General features: G+C 36.3%; 1 long non-coding RNA gene across 1 annotated transcript in view; it reads right to left on the bottom strand.

Moving 5' to 3' along the window:
* Positions 1 to 12,428: 12,428 nt before the first annotated feature.
* LOC140326224 (uncharacterized) overlaps positions 12,429 to 20,752 on the bottom strand; it is a 50,626-nt gene continuing 42,302 nt past the window's right edge. The window contains exons 3-4 of the long non-coding RNA XR_011919803.1: positions 20,294 to 20,677; positions 12,429 to 12,889 (exon numbers count right to left, since the gene is read on the bottom strand). This is a non-coding gene — a long non-coding RNA (uncharacterized lncRNA). The remainder of the gene's footprint in view (positions 12,890 to 20,293; positions 20,678 to 20,752) is intronic.

Genomic DNA, 20,752 nt, shown 5'->3' with positions numbered 1-20,752 from the left:
TCAAAGATTTTACAATAGAGTATACATTAACAAGAATGTAACAAGAATATGTAAGTAAAGTTATCTTTAAAACCTTTAGACGTTAGGACTCCACACATAAATGATCCAATGGAAACAAAGGAAAATGGACATACACATTTTAAATATATATTTTTTTTACTTTAATTTAAAATGTAATGTGATGGGTTTCTGAAAAACTCTTGTTTCTAGTTTAGAAATCCAATACATCAATTTCCCCAATGAAAGTGTCCATTATAGGTGTGAATATACATCAAAGTCAATAGCCAGCAGGCACATTTGGTATCATCTGGGGGTTGGGTGGGAAATGAATTATAATAAGGAGAAAAATTGCCGTGACACACCAGGCCTACATCTCCTTCAGATTAATAGATTATATATTCAGTATTGATATATTTTGTCAATGTTCATCACTCTCCTTTTTATTGTGTCATCGTTTTAATAATCGGCTCACCCCCTCCCTATCCCTTGCATGAAAGATGTACCAGACAGTGGGTGACAGCAGGCCCTTCTTTGGGGACAGTCCCTCTCTTAAGTGAGTCTAAGAGGTGCTGGGAGCTGAATGCCCTGTTTGTTCTCAGGCTCCTGGATGAGAGGAGGGTTGAGGGGAGGAAGGCAGGTGCACAACAAGAGGGTCTGCAAATGAGGGAGGCGGGGGAGAGATTAGAGCGGAGAGGGGAAATGACAGAGGATGTGGAATAAATGCATAGAAGAGTGTGTTCAACACAGGGGGATAGAGATTGACTGGGAAAGACAGGGGGCAGAAGAAGAATGGATCAGGGGTAAACAGACGGTGCAATTTATTATACAGCTTTGTGGATTCCATGATTTGCATGAAAGAATTACACATTCCTTTATGTTATATTTCAGGCACTAGTCAAAAAGGTGTAATGTAAATATGTACACCCAGTATTTTTACCATAGACAACGAACAGAATTTTATATGTGTATTCTGGCATACCTAGAGATATATGTTTTTTTATACTTAGTATTTTTGGCATTAAAAAGACAGGTGTATTTTTTGTTGATATGTATAGTATTTTTTTGCAATCGAATACCCAAAAAGGTGCATTTTATATGTACACCCAATATAATAATTAATTCAATATATTGGTATTGAATGGACAAAAAGTACATTTTTATATGTACACCTAGGGGTTTATGGTGGAGAATCGTCTAGACTCATGTGTTTCAATTGCATAACTAGACCAAGAGGTGCATTTTTTAAGTACATCTATTTTTTCCATTGGAATTACAAAGAGATTTGATATATATACCCAAAATTTTTGCTTTGACTAGACAAAGTTGTATGTTTTGTACATGGAGTATTTTGGGTCATAATAGAAAAATATGCATATGTTTCCTTTATTGCACATATTTTTTTACACAGTGTACGTCATTGATTTATTTGTTTAAGTTTTAAAATCCACCAAACATAATATAGCTTTGCTCAGAATGAAAATTTTCTATGCAGAGTCTTTTTTAAGTGATATTTTACTTTTGACAGCATTCCAAAAAAATTATGCCTTACTCAAATAAATGCAGATTATGTTTCAATATGGTATTTTTTAAACTGTAAATTAAATTTTACCTAAAGCAAATTCCTAAATAGCCCATCACCATCTCTTTTACAATTGGTTGCAAGCTTAAAAGAAAACAGAGATGTATTCAATTAGCTGATAGACTTTTTCATGGCAAACTGACCCAGCTAGAGTCAATCTTTTGTTATCATCTTTTGTGATGCTGTCATACCCCCCCTGCCCATTTTAGTCAAGCCATTGTCTTCAAGTGCATCTTTCTTGCTATTATAAGATTTAGTATAAGGATAAAACCTGGTAATGCACTGACAACCACAAATGCCACCAATACATATCACTTTAAGGTTAGAACCCCTGTAGCCGTAAACATTAACCCTAAATATTAGTTCTGTAATTATTATGTTTTTATATATAAGGCCATTTAAAGATTCCCAACTACTTGGTTAGCTTTACCCTAAATAACCTATATACTTATATGAATAATATTTTTTAAGCTTTTAGTTTTTTTAGGTTTTTTTTTTTACATTCATTTTTTTCTTTTTGGAAAAAGAGAGAAAGGTTGAACCCTAATCCAGGTTAAATTGAAGTATTAGACTTCATAAAGGGGATATGCCTAGATAGAAAGGCAGGGAAATTGCCTTTTGATAATTTATTCAACAACAATATTAGTAAATGTAATGATCTACTATGAAAAAGTATGTACAACCTTGGCCTAAACTTGCAAACTGGTATTGCCACCAGAAATTGTTTCTTGTTTGCGTTTTGCTCAGCAGTTTCAGCTTGACTAAAATTTTTGAAAAACATATTGAAGTTACAAGATGTTTGTGGGTTTCCTTACACAAACTACTGGATTTAAATTCATCCTCAATTATTCAATGGGATTCATAGTAAGCCAATCCATAACCCTCCATTTCTTCGTTTGAAGCCATTTTTTTCTTGAAGTTACTAGTGTTCAGATTCATTTCTGGTTTAACTACAGATTTTGGATAGATGACCTGACATTCCCACCCATCACATATATTTTGATACGATGCAGAATTCATAGCTGACTTGATAACTGCAAGTTGTCATTGCCATAAAGCAGCAAAGCAACCGTAAACCATAACATTTCCAAAACCATGCTTTTCTAATAGTACAAGGTTCTTCTCTTGAAATTCTTGGGTTTGGACCAAGTAGCCTACTGTCACTATGGTCAAACAATTTTATCTTGCATTTATTAGTCCACATCACATTGTTCCATAAACAGCAAATGCTTTTTATTGGCACACATCCAATGCAGGGTGATTAGGGATGAATACACATGGTGCCAACTGCTGCAAGAGGTACATGCAGATCCCACAATAAAGCCTGTTTTTTTTACAGTGGGGTGACTCATTTTAAAAAGTTTTTTTCTTGTTTTACTCAAAACTTTTTGTACACTCCTAGGGGTTTTTTTTTTACTAGTTGAATTTCCATTTACTCTAAAAGGGTTCCTTTCCAGGTAACCCGGCACCTCCTGCAGCACATAAAAATGTTATGTGACACAACCATATCTATCTTTGGATAAAAATATAAATTCATAAATGGAATAAGAATAAACTTTTGTGGTAGGTATAGTGCAGAAAATAAGAAATGTAGTTCTTTATTTGCCATACATTTAACCAACCTTTGGATCTTAGTTTAATTAAATGATGACTAATCTCATTATGTCCTATTTCTTCAAAGGGATTATGTGGTAGATACCTTATGAAAGACAGCAAATGTGTTAATTCCCACACCTACAGCAATAGTGGTATTATCTGTAAGAGGTGTAAAAGGAGGGCAATTTGATAATTGCCCATGGATGATATATCTGTCAAGGGATTAAAAAAAAGCATTCTAAAGCTGCGTACACACGGCAAATTTTTCTCGCCCGATAATCGGTATCGGCCAATTATCGGGCGAAAATCTGCCGTGTGTACAGTCGGTCGTCGTCCATCGTCCGACGACCGTCCTGGCGGATCCATGGACGATGGACGATGACCGATCCTAATGAAAGGGTAAGGGGAGAGTGCGCAGCAGGGTGCCGCTCCGTCGCTCTCCCCCTCCCCTCTCCATAGAGCATGAACGGTGCTGTATGTACAGCACAGTTCATGCATCGTGCAGTCTTTTCTCGTTGGAAAGGATCGTGAAAGATCCTTTCCAACAAGAAAAATTGCAGGTGTGTACGCAGCTTTAGTTGGTGGAAGCTTTAAGGGCATTATCCCACATAATGCTATTTGATTTAGGATTCTGATACCATTCTCTTTTCCAGCATAAGTTGTATATCCTGATTTTGGAATCAATACACAATACTATATAAAATTGCTGCATTGTGGTAAAGTTCACAGTCTCGAAGGCTAATTCTACCTAAAAGGGTGCAGCACTGCTCCCTAATTCTCGGGCTCCTATGCGGTCCAGAATGAATGGGACCGCAAAGGCTCTTGGGCGCTCCTTCTGTGCATGCCTGAGCACCTCGGGCATGTGCAGAAAGAGCCTTTTTGCTCAAAGAGAAAAATTTGCCGATCTCAAGCATGCCCAGTGAGATTGGCAATTTTTTTTTTCATTCTACGTCACCTGATCTTGCGCCTGGGTCCTGTGACGTAGGATGAAGAACCGGAAGAGAAGACAAAGATGATGGCGGACGGATTTCGAAACGATGCAGGACCCGATGCAGGACACCCCCGAAGTGATTGGACTGCTCTGCGGGATTGAAGGTAAGTGTGTTTTTGTTTTTTTTATATTTTTGAGTATAGTCCTCTTTAAGAATCTTTAGTTTGCCTGTGAACTTGATGTTTTTTTTTATTACCTGTAAAATAAATTATAAATATTTTAAAGAAAAATGAGAAAATAAAATAGAGGAGACACAGCATCTAAAAAGCAAAAAACAACTATTGCACGCACAAAAAAAAGTTTTAACACTGTTGGGAATATAAAATGTATAAACACAGGGAGTACTCAAAAACTGGTCACTTGCCACATAGCAATTCACAGAGAAAGAGCACCATATATTACTAGTGCACTATATAGAATCGTATAGCACGTTCTCTCCTTATTCCAACTGTCAGCAGTACCTAACACACTCCAACACCAGTTTTTATAGAGAGGGGCCGGCACATACCACAGCTCCCCTAATTTTTAAAGATGCAACTCTTGTGTGCTCTACTGCAAAGCAGTATGTTAGTTATGTGCAAATGCATGCAAAAAAAGCTTCCCATCCACTCCCATTTCCTTGGTAGGTAGTGGTTGGGAGTGCAGTTGACCTCTGTGATTTACCCAAAATCTGAAATTAGCCTAAATGCTTTAGAGATTTATTCTTTGCCTGTGGTCTGTGTTTGTTTGATAAGATTTGGAATTTTGATTTGGATCTTAGGGAGCAGTGTTCACCATGCAGGTATTACATTATCAGTGGCTGCCCAGTGGTTGAAGAGGAAGATTTGGCAGCAAAGTCAGTGGCTTTGGTGGGGTATAGCAGTGACAGGTTTCTGAACCTCTCATCAGTGCAGGGTGCTTAAAAATCATGTGCCATAAGCATGCTGTGTGGCAAAAGCTCACCCACACCAATTAATGACTACTTTCATGTACACAAGGCCAGAAGCATTTTACCAAAACTAGACCAATATTTACAAATGTATTTCTGCTAAAGTTGTTTTTAAAATTAGAGTTAGTGCTCTTACAGAGTTCATATAAGTGTGGCTCACTGGTGTATATTTCTTTATTTTGCTTGACTTCTACTAAAATATACTCACCAACATTACACCTGCTAAATTGTATAGCTAGGCAGGCAGTCAAAATGTTGCTGTTCTTTTTTAATGTTTCATTTCTAAAGTTTAACGTATATATTCAAGCAAAAAAGTTATCTTAGGGGCATATGTTGAAATTTATTTGTTTTCTTAAAAATGTAACCATACAAGAAGTCAGTTTGAGTTAAAGTAAATTTAAACTCTAAATTTATATTGCTAAAGACTGTACCATAAATACTTTTTTTGTTCCTCAAATCTCAGAACTGGTAATCTCTGTCAGCCTTTTTCAGACATCTAATATGTATATGCACTTGTCCCAGCATTGCCTTCTCTATCATTGCTCAGGACCAGTTTTCAAATAGTTTGCCATTTATAGACATTATGTCATGGCAGGGCCATTTGTACTCCCCATAAGATGCATCAGATGTGACTGAGTGGCAATAAAGTTACACAGTTTCTTCTCCAAAACAAAGTACCTTCTAGCTGTAATATTAAGAAAGTTGTAGGGCTAAAATGGCTAAAACAAGTTTTCAAACATGATATAAGCCAATGTCTGTGTGGGACAGCACCACAAACAAAGCGAGTTTTATAGCAAATGCTGCTGTTTCTATTTTTGGAACTCATGGACAAATTTAGTGATGGTTTTAGATCTATTTTATTGTGCCTAAATGTATAAAATAAAAAACAATTAGTCTTAAGGTGCGTACACACGTGCAATAATTATCGTTGGAAACGAACGACTAACGACCGTTCTTCCCATAATCGTTAACAAAAAAAGTGCACAACGACGCTGATGAAACGAGGATTGTCGCTGGAAACAAACGACCATCCCGTCAGATGTGATTGGGCGACGATTGTTCCCAATCTATTGTGCGTGTACGGTCGTTCAGTGATCGTGGATAGTTCTGAAGTACACTTTCTCCTTTACATGTCAGTCCCTGCATCGTTCAAACAATCGTATCTAGCGTGTGTACACTATTGGTGGATTATATTTGAACAGAATTGTGCACAGTACGATCGTTCAAAATAATCATGCATAATCGTTTGTCGTTCGTTTTCTAACGACAAATATTGCACGTGTGTACCTAGCTTTACAGGTTTACAGCAAAAATAAATACACAGGAAGCTGTAATAAATAGTGATCTATTAATTCATTCATCATAAAGATGTAATTGCTTGGTATGCTGGTCCATAACCAAGTGAGTCCCCAATACAGATATTAACCCTTTCCATTGCCAGCATTTTTGCATAAAAATATATCCTTCTGTATTTTTAGCCTCCCCAATGGGCGTTCTCAATGGAGTTAAAAGAAAAGAAGCCTGCTAGTAGTTTACAAATAATGCCTTGTTTTACTAGGCTATCTAATCTGAATAACAAATAGTGTATTCATTGTTCCTTGTGGAGCTTTTGCTGTACTGTCTCTTTACAATGTTTCCCCTGCCTCTAGACCAGATGCTTCTCTGCAGTTAATTAGCTTGTTAATTGGAGTTTTTTATGTGCTAGCTACTAGTGAGTTTATAGCCCATTCGCAGTGTTTGATGAATGTAGCTTTTAAATGAAAGCACTAAGCCGTAGAGCAATATGTGTTAACATCTCTTTACAGTCTAAAGGTCATCCTTCACAAGTCTTACATAGCTAGTGACATCTGCGCTGTAGTTCGGAATGGTGCCTTTTATTGAAGTTTGCTTTTTTGCAGTAATGATGGATACACTAAACCTTAAGCTGCTCGCACATTTAGAGACCTGTTTACACATTTCATGCCTGTGCCTGGCAACCATTGCCATTCATTTCAAATTTCATCCCAGGATACCTACACAGTCTAGCTTAGGCTGGAGCACCGCAGGGCCAAGCGATTCTTCAGGGCACCTATTACCTTGGTATAGTTTATGAAGGCTTTACATTTCAGCACACTGCCTGCTATTGTATTGCCTTAATGTTTGGTGGTGTGATCCTCTGCACAACAGATAAAATATAGTTGTCAGCAGAGCACTAAAATTCAATTTTGCTGTAACAGTCTATTTAAAGCACTAATCCTGCGGGTTAATAATTCTGGAGTGAATTAATACCTGGTATAGTGTTTTGGGTTATTTTTAATAGTGGAAGTTTTTCCAAACCCTGACACTTACCTGGGGTATTAGTGGCTCAGACACTTACTGTGGGTTATTCGTATTATTGTGGGCTATCGCTGGCCCTGCCATTTGCTGGTGTTTGTCATTGCTGGCCTAGATACTTGCTGAGGTTTATCGGTGCTGCCATGGAGACATTCTGGGGGTTATTGCTGGCTCAGACTAATTCTGGGAGTTATCAATCCTGGCACTGACACCAATACTGGGGGTTACTATTCCTGCCACCTACTCTCAACATTTGGACTTGTTTTACTCCTACAATCTCTTCCGTGTATTCAGGTTGTTTTTATATAAACTTTAGCAAAACAAAGGAGGAAAGTTGGAATGCTACAAGCCATGCACCCACAATATTGACCACGTCCATCTTTTGAACATGCTCAAAAGGTTTTTGTAGGTGGTAAGCTATGAAATCCATTCTTCTTTTCAATCTCTTCAAGGCCGGAAGCAGGTAGTGAGAGTAACACACTGTTTGTTCCCCTTCAAGGTGTTGTTCCTAATTCCTTCAAATGTTGTCAACTACGATTTATTTTGAAGCTCACACCAAGTTAACAAATTCTTTTTCACTTTTCTTGTTCCTTGTGTCAAGAGTTGCTGGTTACTAAGTAAATCAAAGTTCTCCTATTTAAGGAAGGCTCAGAGAAAGTGTTAACTCTTCATCTATATTGCACACAGAAAACATTTGTAATGGAATTGTTTCTTTTTTTTTACACTCTTTTGTCTTGGTACATGTGATTCATAATTGCATGGTATAAATAACAATATTAAACAGCAGGTAGGCTGTCCTATCTATAATAGCAGCTATCCCGCTACTTAAAAACTTTGTAATTTTAAAAAAAGGCCCTCCGGCCCTTCTCTTATGAACAGACTATATATTGCAGCTGGCAAACCATGCCCATTAAACTGTGCCTCCACATATATAGTTCCACAATTACAATTATTGCAGAAGGGACAGGCAATGTCTCTTTTGCAATAAAACATACTTACCTGTTCTTTGGTATTTTTTTTTAAGTATACTAAGCTACACATATAAAGCTCAGCATGTGATGCCAAGACGTGCTGAGTATCCTGGCATCCCCTGGGGCTGAGAATTAATCCCCAATTGGCTTGGCCAATCAAGATGACTAAAGATTGAGAACCTGGAAGAAGACCAGGTGAAGATAGCAGCACCTGCAACAAGGATAGGTGAGTGTAATGAAAAAACTGCAATTAGATAGGTAAGGTTCTTTTTTTGTAGAAGGGACATTGCTTGTCCCTTCTGCAATAAAGTACCTGCCGGCTTTGCAATTTGTTATTGTTTTATGTTTATTGTATTATTGTTACGATTTATTTCTGCCTTGGGCCATGCCCACACTTTTGCAACATTTGTTTTTTTGTGGGCTTTCCTTTTCACTTCCTCTTGTGGGCCCCAGGTCCCCGATCTAAACCATGTTAGCAGCACATCACAGCACATGAGGTATATAATAAAAGTGATTTTTTTTTTTCTGGATTGGGACACATTCAATTGCATTACTGAGGCGCAATATAGTATTGATGAGTCATTAGAAATATCTATGGCTAGTGATAATTGTGTTGATGGTTGCATTGTTGACATGTAGGAACTGGTATCAAGTTGGAGTTGGAAGCTTCCAGTGTGCTAACATCTCAGATTACTTCTGTTTTCTAAACGAGCAGAAGCACGATCTCTATGTGCACTTACTGTATTCGGTAAAGCCAATTGGTTGTCATGGTGGTACTATGGGCCCATGATTTTTTCAAAGACAGACAGGTCACGTAGTCAGATTTGTCTATAAAATGTTTCTATATAGCTGACCTCATTCTTTAGCTTTGCCCCATGAGCAATTAGAAAGCATCAAAACCATGATAAATCAGCTTTTATTTCAGGCGGTTAAAGAGTTAAGACCAGAGTAAAACCTTTAATCCTTCTGAAGAGTCGGGTTGAAGTTTTATCCTTAGTTCAGACCCCTTCAAATCCTGAAATCACTTGTAAGCTGCAGCTTCTTTCAGTGGCATGTCATATGGATGAGCGCTCACGTGGTGGGAGGTCCAGGATGGATTAACATGGACAGGGAAATTCAGGCAGCCTACAGAGAAGTCATGTTCCAGCTTTTCAGATACTGTAAATCTTCTAAAATCCGTATGTATTTACAAGGGTTTTTTTTTAATGATTAAAATTATCCTATGCAAACACATTTATGTAATGTCAAACCATTCTCATAACACTTTCTGTAACACTGCAGATTATCCCTAGGTGCTCTCTTGTTCACCTGTCAAAATCTTTCAAATCCTGATTTCAGCTTTTTCCACCAGCTGCTCCTACTCATAATTCCTTTGATTTTCAGTCTCCAGCTAATTTAATACATTGTCAAATCGAGTCAAATCAGGTATATGTACAGTAATTCGGAAGAATTAATTTTCATCATTTGCAGTGGTGAAACAGGTATTAAGGGTTTACATTAGGAATTAATATTTCACTCCCAGAAACACAGAACTTACCCACACCAAACCATAAGGATGATGTAGAAAAAGCTGAACACAGGTCAAGGAGTGATCCAAAGTATTGATCAGTAACATTTCCCACCTTCTTATTGTATTTCTCTGCCCTCCTCCCATTTAAAGTATAAAATGAAAGCATTTTAGGCTCATTCACACCATTTAGGACCATAGCATAGCTACTGCATTTTGATATATTAATGTAAATTACTTATTTACTGTATTGCCATACCCGAATAAATAATTCACTGCTACTATGGGCCATTTGTTTTTTTTGAGGGGTTTTATCTTTGATTGGTTACAAAAAAACATACACTTTTATGGGCATCCTCATCTGTACGTATCTACATATTTTTTTTATTTTACTTACTTTACTTTTATTTTTTAGTTACAGTTTGCAAAATATGGGGCGCTATTTTACAATTTCGGTGTTTTGCTCTACTTCTTAGAGACATCAGTAATTTACTCCAGACAGTTGAGCTTTGCAAAGTCTCAAATAGCCATTTTGATTTGTAGTTTATTTGGCCTATAGGTGCTTTATTTTTTGACAAGTATATTTAGTTTTTCTTTTAAATTATTTTAGTTTTGATTTTGAAGCACAGCAGCTATTTCATAATACAAATCTCACCACATAATAGAGACAATTCTAAAAAGATCAGAAGGGTTCCTCTACATTGGTGTTCAAATCTAGTGAGTAGCTGTCACAGCTTTTTGATTCCATGCTGACCAAGATCCAAATTTTAAAAAGTAGCCGATTTTAAGTCTGATGGTAAATTTATTTGAGGTCTGGAGGGGAGTAAATCTAAAATTTTAAGTATAAAGGACCTTTTTGTAGGATAGTACATGTGTTCATTGTACTCTGTCATCTTCATGTAGGGAAAATTGGGGTGCATTGGGCAAAGTGAATCAAATTTTCTCCTTGTAAAGGTTGGAAATCTGTTTAAAGATGTCCCAAATTTACAAGTATTTTAGCCTAATGTATTTTCTGGTTTATTTTGTGAACAGACCGAGGGGCAACAAGGAAGTGCCAGTGGTGGTAACCTAAAGCAGCTAATCAGCTTACTGTACGCAGCTATGATTTGATTTTCTGAATGTGTATAGACAATTTATTTTTTTCTTATAATCACATTTGATTATTGTACATAGATATGCCACAGATAAATTTATTATGTACTGTATTTATTACAGATAATAATAAAACTGCTTATACACATTATAGTTTTAACTAATTTTCATTTTCTATGTTGCGTTAATGAAATGGGTTATTTACTCAAATCTATTTAATCTAATTAGATTGTATGTATGAGATTTACTATTTGATTTTTACTTACTATTTAATACTATTACTATTTGCTATTTACTTATTTGATATTATATGGAAAATGTACACTGTTGTTCCAAGGCAGCAAAAATGTCTGTTGTGATAATTACTGTGCAAACATAGATTAAGAACACACAAAAGTGTAGTGTAGAATTTCAGACTGGTGTGCATTTGGATTCCATTCTCACTTTTTAAAACCTGATACCAATTAATTACACTGTGAATCTTTTTATTCACATGGCCTGCCTAAATTCATATGAGTTTTAAGGAGGTAGGATGGCAACCCTGGTAAGGTTCTCACCTTCATTTTTTCTAGATTGTAAACACTTGACGATGTCATTCACTTATAACCCCATAGCCTGTTAGTTCACACACCTTTCTTTTTGTCCATTTAGTACCAGTTCCCTTGTAAAAAATATTTGTATGTACCCAGTCATGTGGATAGCAGATTGTCTCTTGATGTGGATAGTCACTTGTTCCTACAGTTACATGAGGATACACAGATGCAAAACTTATGAAACTATTGGGACCAACAAATAATTCCAGAACATACATTTTGCTTAGTCTCTACACCTGCCAGAAGACATCCCACTGTTTTTTGTATTCTCCATTAAAGTCTTCATGGATTAGGAAGACTTGGAAAGTCAGGAAAATACATTTTGATGAGAGTATATTGGATTTAATGAAGATCTTCTACTAAAACAGAATGTCTGCTTACATTATTTGGGCCTCCTCCTCCTTCCCAAATCACATACATTCAGTATAATAAAACCTTACCTGTAAAGAGAAATTTAGAATTATACCTTACCCCCCATCTTCCTTATGGTACCTGAGGGAGATGTCAATGACCTTTGGGAGATTGCAGTGAAACACAGAGCGATGGAAATCTTGCTGGAATGGAGAGGAGCTGCTTATTACAAGATTTTGCCTGTTTTGTTTAACTGGAATTTCCCAGAGGAACTCTGACTGTCCTGCGATATAGAAGATGGGGGAATGTAAGTATAATTCTACTCCTTTTCTATTTAGGTATATTTTCCCTTTGTGCAGGTGCCTGGCCAAAATAAAGCAGACAAATGTTTTCAGTGGAGCATGTATCCAAGCTGGGCATTCTAGTTTTTTTTAAATTTAATTTGTTATCTATTTTTAATAGATTTATTGAAACTGAACAAAAAGAATGAATATTTTACTCAACAGGCACTTTTGTTTCAATATTTTATTTAATTATATATTATACTAAGCAGTCATCCACAAATCCCAATTTTCTAAAAGCAAAAATATAAATGCATACAGTTCTGCTTCAGCCTGGGCAGTGTATTTTTCGGACACTTTCGGCTTTATTTCTAAAACAAGGAATCTGACATTCCTTCAAACATTCCCTGATGGGAATCAATTACTCCTATTGAAACACAAAGACCTGAAAGATTCCCACCTGGGAATGTCTGATTCCTTGTTTTATAAAGAGAGCACTTAAAGGGAAATGCTGTAAATCATGTTTTTCCTTTGTCCCTTTTTCTTCACGTATTTGCTTCTCAAAATCGAAGGCTTCATGATAAACTCTGCAGATTTTGTCCATTGAGTCTTCTTTGCTCATTCCTTCCTTGCCAACATAAATGCTATTTACCCATTTCTTTTCAGCTTGCGTTTGATATTTTCACCCTGTTGGATACAAAACACTCTGGTGATCAGTATGCAGATGACTTTGTTACAAATAATAATATGTTGCACATTTCAAAATCTTAGTTGTTTGGCTGTCATGGTGCCTGATTTCAAACAAGTATGTTGATGTGGGCTTTTGTCAATGAGAACTTAATTTTCTAAACTGCATCCAGGTAAGTGACTCATAAGTAATAAACTCAGCAATTCAGTGCAGTTGATTTATCAGAGCAGTAGAGGCTGTTTACCTAACAAAGTGAAAAAAGAGGGGGTGGGTTGAAGCAAAGGAAGGGGGGATTTGTTGATAGCTGTGCCCCTACTTCAGACTGCACGATAACTCTGATCCCAGTCTAACTGACTGCAGTGCTGAACCCAAGGGTTCTGTGGAACCTCTGTTGAGAAACCCTGCCATAGATATGCACTGAAAACATGAAATTGTCCACTTTTGCAAGTTATTTTATTATTAATAAAAAATCAGATCACCAGAAATACATTTTTGTGATTATGGAGTCTTCCAACATAGGTTATACCTGTGTCCATAAAGAAGCCTGGGTTCCTTGCCATTGACTTGCAATGCCAGTGTTCTTTAATGCATAAAATGTCTGCTGATATATGGTAGTGTGTGATCTGTCAGAACTGTAAACAGGCATCAGTGTATGATGGATTTTTACTAGGTATTGGACTGAATTCTCAATTGATTATTCCTTGATTTTTATGGTGTTACTCACACAGATCACTTGTGAAGTTGACCTGTTGGTTTGAAAACCTTAAAAGGGAACCTTCAGAGGACATCTTTCTGTGTACTGAATAATTATCCCTCATAAGCATTAAAAATGTTTTTTAGGAACTTAAGTGTTAGTACTAAAATATGAGAGGGGACCAGGACGTGCTTTACTATGTCTTCACGTTGTATGGGCAGCACGGTGGCTCAGTGGTTAGCACTCTGGCCTTTTTCAGCTAGGTCCCAGGTTTGAATCTCGGCCAGGACACTATCTGCATGGAGTTTACAGGTTCTCCCCGTGTTTGCGTGGGTTTCCCCTGGTTACTTCCGTTTCCTGCCACATTTCAAAAACATGCAATTAGGTTACGGTAATTGGCTACCCCCCAATATTGGCCTTAGACTGTATTAAAGACATATGACTGTGTTAGGGACATTAGATTGTGAACCCCTTTGAGGGACAGCTAGTGACATGACTATGGCATTTGTACAGCGCTGCATATTATGATGGCACTATATAAATACTGTATAATATTAATATGAGAAATGAGAAAATCAGAATTTACCATGTACTGCTGCAAAAAAGTCCAGTGATCTTCCATATTAGGAACATGAAGAACAATCAACTTGTTTCTGATTAGGAATATGTGTTTATGTCTGTCTGTCTATCTATCTATCTATCTATCTATCTATCTATCTATCTATCTATCTATCATACTATGTGGTTTAGTCCACACTTGTGCCATTAACTTCTTCCACTAGGTAGCACGATATCCTGCTTTACTGCAATTACACAGCTTGTAGTATATTTCTATTGTAACATATGCATTATAGACATATGAATACCATTATATATCTATCTATCTATATAGTAATAATTGTTTTCACACTTGACTAATGTTTTCAGGTATTTTATTATTAGTAGTAGATAATAGTAACATCTCTTAGTAAAAATGTCACAGGCCATGACTGCAAATTCATTCATTAATGCTATGAATGCCCCTACAGTGAGTGCAATCTAAATGGGATTGCTGAGGCACATCACATCTCTGTGTCTATAGGGTGCCACAACAATATTGGCAAGATGTGGAGTTTCAATCACTATACAGGACAAGTTTTACAGAGGGAATAATTTAAGAGACATTTATTTTGAACAAGCCAGTTCTCCCTACCATGATCCCTACTTCTGTTCTTGGAATTTTGTGTGTTCCAGGACACCATGAAGGGTTATCATTACTTTAGTTTGAAACAAATAAAAAACTCAAACATAAACAGGTAAAGAAACTTTTGAAAATGATGACAGCAGCTATGCAAATTAGGCTCAGGGAAAATACCCCCTTAGGACTTGTTAAAAGAAAGAAATGACTGGGGACATTTATTTTCCAGGGACAAATTTTCAGGAACCCAGAAATGAGCAAAACAGTTGCCATCCACAATAATGATAATGGGACATTAGGAAAATACAATACAATACTGCTTGACATATTATTACTTTTAGACCTTTTATGCTAATAGCTAGGATGCGAGAAAGATTTGGGCTAGCTTTCACTGTCTGTACCACCCACTATTCGAGAGATTTACCCTTGCTTCCTTCCAGGACAGGAAGTGAATCGTTCTAGATGAGACAATAGTATTAAAAATAATTTTTAGTAGAAAGAAAAGATTACATATGGTTGTTTTCATTTCTGTCCATACTTTCTTGTGCTATTGTATTGTAATATAAAATTCTCTTAAAGACTGGAGAAGAAAGACTATCATGGGGAAACCTAGGTGATCCAGCTAGCCTGAAATAGATCTGGTCCAGGACTGAAAACATGAACTGGACTGAAATCCATTACAGTGTTGCTTGATTACCAAGATTCTCCCATGATAATCTATCTTTTCCAGTTGTGGAAAGCTTTAATAAATTAGGCCCAATGACACAGAAACAGGAAGTAATAGAATATGTCTATACGATTTTATTGTGAGCATCCAGACAGTATAGCCAAATATCAAGTGTCATGGTAACACAGGAACCCATTTCAAATGAGTGAATATGGTATTATAAAAAAACAATTTTTTTGATGAAAGGGTTGTTTACTGTCCTTTAGCTTAGCCAGTAAAGAAAGTTATTATGTATTGGGGTAAATAATAACCCCGATAAAAACCTCTGGCCTACTAGTTTTTGTGTTGGAAAATTTGCAACAATTTGGGAGAATATAAAGACAGTTCATTTTGGTTGTAAGGCCAGAAAAGGACCAGTAGAGAAAACGACCGGAAGAGAAAAGTAAATAAAAGTGCTAAAAATTGCAGCTCCATCATTAATACATTCCAGTACACCATGAAAGAAATCTTCACTTCCTGTTCAGTAGACACAACAGGAAGTGAGATAAATGCCATTTTAGACAATCATCACATGAACAAGTGTCCCCATTGTAAGATATCTCTTTTTCTTCTGTACTGTGATAAAGGTCACTGAATAAAACATATTTAGGCTATGTACACACCTGCAATAATTGTCGATGGAAAGGATCTTTCATGATCCTTTCCAACGACTAACGACTGCACGATGCATTAACGAGCGCTGTACATACAGCATCATTCTGCTCTATAGAGAGGGGATGGGGAGAACGACAGAGCTGCACCCTGCTGCGCTCTATCTCCCTTCACTTCCATTAAGATCGTTCGTCGTTCATTGTCCATGGATCAGCTAGGACAGTCGTTCGGAAGATAGACGTTGATTGCAGTACACACGTAAGATTCTCGCCTGATATCGGCCCTGAGCCGATTATCGGACGAGAACAATTGCACGTGTGTACCTAGCCTTAGCCATTAGATACAATTTATTATACTTTACACAGTCCAATGGTTAATGGTTAAACAACTACAGGTTTGTTTCTTGTATTCATCAAAGGTGTATAGAAGGAGGTTCAAGATACCCATTGATAACCATCCCAGTCATATTTAACATTCTGCGAATCTGGGCCCAAGGGACAAACAGGATCACTTTTAGGGGACTACAATGTAATCTACAGACAGTGGCAGACAGGTGAGCATTTGAGTGGTTGCTGGCCCTATTTTTTCTTTTGATAATGCTACAGAACCAGAGCTTGGTATCAGCGTTGTAGGTTACATATATTGTATAGTAGATATCACATAAAAAGTGATAAACCTATCACTTCCACTTCAGGCCATTAAATGAACCATTATGTGAACATCTCCTATAAAATGAAAGAATCACAAGATTCAGGATAAACAAACCAATTAGAGTCTACCATTTTTAAGAATACATCAAAGTTATAGTGCTGATAAGCACCTTCCCTGGAATTTCTTTTAAAGAAAAGCTGAGCCTTCTTCTAAAAACGATTCAGTTGGCAGTAAGCAGAGCATGACTGAATGTGTTGCCATATACAGCTCCTCCGATATATCAGATGAACATGCCTTCCATTTTGCCATATCTTTATAATATTTCATAGTCATAATAGCAAGGGAAAACACGGTATGATAATGTTGCATGCATCAACAGAGACCGTGTCTGTGAAAAATACTCCAACAATGGATATCTGACTATACATCTCCTACAATGTGATATATAAACACACAATGGCAGCGTGTTCATGTTTTATGCAGCTTTTACTCTGTATTATTCAGGGTTGGATAGTTTCTAGGTCAGTTGGGGGCTGTGGGCATTGAAGGGTCTTTAGTTCTACAGAGTATAAATCTTTTGCTTCTACCCCAGGGAAGGAGAATGGGGGGAGGGGGGGCACGCCACTTTATGTCATGCTGGAAATTTACTGGGTTACGTACAGACAAGCAAAGATGTTCACTGGCCCTTTCTTTTGCAGAATAAGTCACATCTTTCATCCCTGCAGATTTTTGGGAGGGGAGGTTGCAATAACAATCTTTACAATCATCCAGTAGAAAATCATATCTGTCAGCTAAGTCCAAACATAAATTTAAATATGTTTATTGCTGATCTTGGAACGCCATGCTTCCTGGTGAAAGGTTGGAAAGGGCAATATTTGGAATACCAATTGCCTACCAACCACATCATACACAATGCTTGGTTGCTTAGGTATTATTGTTAACGCTGGTTAAAATCTCCACATTTACACCTTACATTCGAATTCGGATATTTAAAATGTAAATGTTAGTTTATTTAAAATAAAGTACAGTAAATATAAAGAATATATGTATTTTGTGGAATCCTCACTGATTCCTGTGCTAATATTTTCACTTAACCAGATTGGATGTTTGGAAACAAGCAACCTAAATAAAAAAACATATTGCTACTGAACACAATTTATTTACAATATAGGTTTTAAATATATAAAATAATATATAAATAATATAATATACAAGTATATTAAGTCTTGTAAAGGTGCTATGTGAAATGCACAGAATGTCTGTTCCAGCAACCTCATAGGTCCAAAAAATTTTTTATTTCAAATAATAATTGGTAACAAGCAAATATTACCTAATTACCCAACTATACCTAATCATCTCTCCTTTTTAGCTGATTTTTATTTTTAAACGTGTTTCATTATCATCTTTTTGTTCTCATAGCTTTAAAAGGAAATAAACACAATTTAAAATATATATATCTATTTCACTTAGTTTGGCTATGTTTAGCCTCACCATATTCAATAAAACATGTTTTAGTATCATTATAAATGGGACAAATCACCAAAACGTGAACCTTTTATCTATATTAACAGATTCATTTTAAATGTATTAATTTACAAGATTGATCATATATTCAAGATTCTCATCCAAGAATAACAGGATTTTATCTAATTAGAAAAATGTGTGAATATTGTGTGACAGCTGTGTGAATGATGTGTGAAAAAATTATAAATAGAATTGTTTTTTTCTTGTTGTTTTAAAATTAAATCTATTTAGGTTTTTTTATTTTATAATTAGTTTGATTTTTGTCTTCAGACATTATTGTAAATATTTTTGCAATATGATAATGTCAGAAGCTAGCCTAATGTTTCAAGGCTAAAAAGAATTACTTAGTATAATAAGTAATGATAATGACAAAGTTATTTACAAACCAATAGACCCATAACTGAAATGTAAAAATTGTTCTGTTCTATAAGAGGTATAAAGGGTTTTGGAAGGGCAAAACAAACGCCCTGTGAAAAATGTGAAGTGAATAAACAACATAAATAATATGCATGAGAGAGCTATGGTTCATCTCTGAAGCATAAGGACCTTAAAAGCCCTGGAATCCATGCAAGGATCCTACTGAAAAGTGAGACCACCTTGGAGATTAGCAATAGAGTTCCCCCCTGACTTAAGGGCAGATCTGAAGATCCTGCGCCCTCTGTTAACTATGGAGTCAAAGTGTTCAGGCATGCATAATAAGCGTAAAATAATTAAAGCATACCTAAACTCAAAAAAAAACCAAAAAAAACACCAGGCTGTAGTACTTTTTGACAAAAGAGACATGCAGTGTGGGACAACAACCACCACTGGCTTCCCTGCCTTCTCAGCAGGACCAGGCAGACTTATCCTTATCTGGAGGAACCTGAGACCCTAAAAATTGTCTTATCTGGTGAAGAACTTTAGGGACAATCTCCTATGTGTTTTATGATGGATAAGATGTACATTAATTATCATGTGGCGCACAAGATATAATGTATGATTTGTAAACAATCCTTCTTCACAACCTCTGTAGTTGCAAGCATTGTAGAGAATTTCATCTTTATAACAGAGATACTGAAATCAGATAGCAGTTTACAATATTAGATTGACATGCAGCAAAGTCCTTGCTGTTACGGAAGACAAAGCAAAATTTAATGTCTCTGCTGGAAAATTTGAGGATGATTTGTTCCACTGTAACCGCAACTACAGAGGTCAGGAAGGGCTTGTTTTAAAGCTCGTTTACTGATTGTCCAGAATGTGTAAATAATTTCAAGTATCTGTATACTCTGATAATGAACTTTTCTTTTTGCTTTTCTTTGGTCTGTTTATTATACAATTGAAAGTGTTTTGTTATATCTACAAATAATCAGAGCCGTCTCGTGCCCCTTGCACTCTGCCTCTGTTATCTTAAGTTGTCTAACCACCACTTCCACCTATATAGGACTAGAGAATACATGACGAGGAGAGGTACTTTGAGACAACTGGGCAGTGCTGACACCAATACTTACCATTTCATTACAGCTGTGTTATCATCCCACAACAGAAAATTGAGATCTGAGCGCATTACTTGCAGCTCAGTATGTGTTTTTTCGTACTTGTGGGGAGTAACATAGAACACCTTTGTAGTTTTTAATGACATCTGTGCCCCCACTGGAAAGATATGCGTTCTCTGTTCAGATGACTGAAACAAAATGTGATGGCAAAACAAGTTGCCTCCATAAACTTGCCCATGTGGAATATGTTCCAGTGACAACTGTTTCAGTAATTTCACTCTTATTTCCTGTTCTGTCTCCAGACCTAGAAATAAAGGGCAATATTTCTAACAGGGCACAGGCAAGACCTTAGGCCATAAACACAAATATAAAAATAGATATTTTTTTTTATTAATTGATATTTTAAGACATTGCTATGCTGTACAGTTATCATGTAATTTTGATATCTTTGTTACTTAGCTGCCTCTGCCTATGAATGATTTAGGTATCAGTGACCAGAAACTAGTATAGAACAAATGAAGTCATGGCTACTAGTATTTTCAGAAGTAATATTTTTAGGTGACTTACCTTTAAAAAAAAATGCAGATTGAAGTTTTCTTGACATGAAATCCAGGCTAGTCAATGTTTTAGCTCACTGTATAAAAGTGTATTTCATCAAAGCTTCAGTTTTAAACACTTCATCTTCCTGCTTTACCTGGGATTGCTTCTATTTCCGATTCATGGTGGGTATAGTATGTTCCTAAAATCGTTATGGTTTAGTAGTTCATGCTCATAGTATGACATCATCATTCAAGTCTTGTTGAATAATCCTAAGAATACGTACTGTTAGTTTCATTACTATGACTCTTCACCTAAAGTTATATAGAGTGTGGGAGCCATGTTAGCTGATTTCTTGGCAGACACTTTTGTGGTATCTTCATTTCTTTCTGTTACTTTAATGATGATATTCATCTGCAAGAAAAAAAAGAAAAATATTAGGACTATTGATGCTTTTTAAATTTTAAAGTTAACTGTAAGGCATTATTA

The sequence above is a fragment of the Pyxicephalus adspersus genome, chromosome 3, assembly GCF_032062135.1.
Source record: "Pyxicephalus adspersus chromosome 3, UCB_Pads_2.0, whole genome shotgun sequence".
NCBI lineage: Eukaryota > Metazoa > Chordata > Amphibia > Anura > Pyxicephalidae > Pyxicephalus > Pyxicephalus adspersus.
Note: the sequence above shows the minus strand (reverse complement) of the source record. Positions and strands in the feature narration are given on the sequence as shown.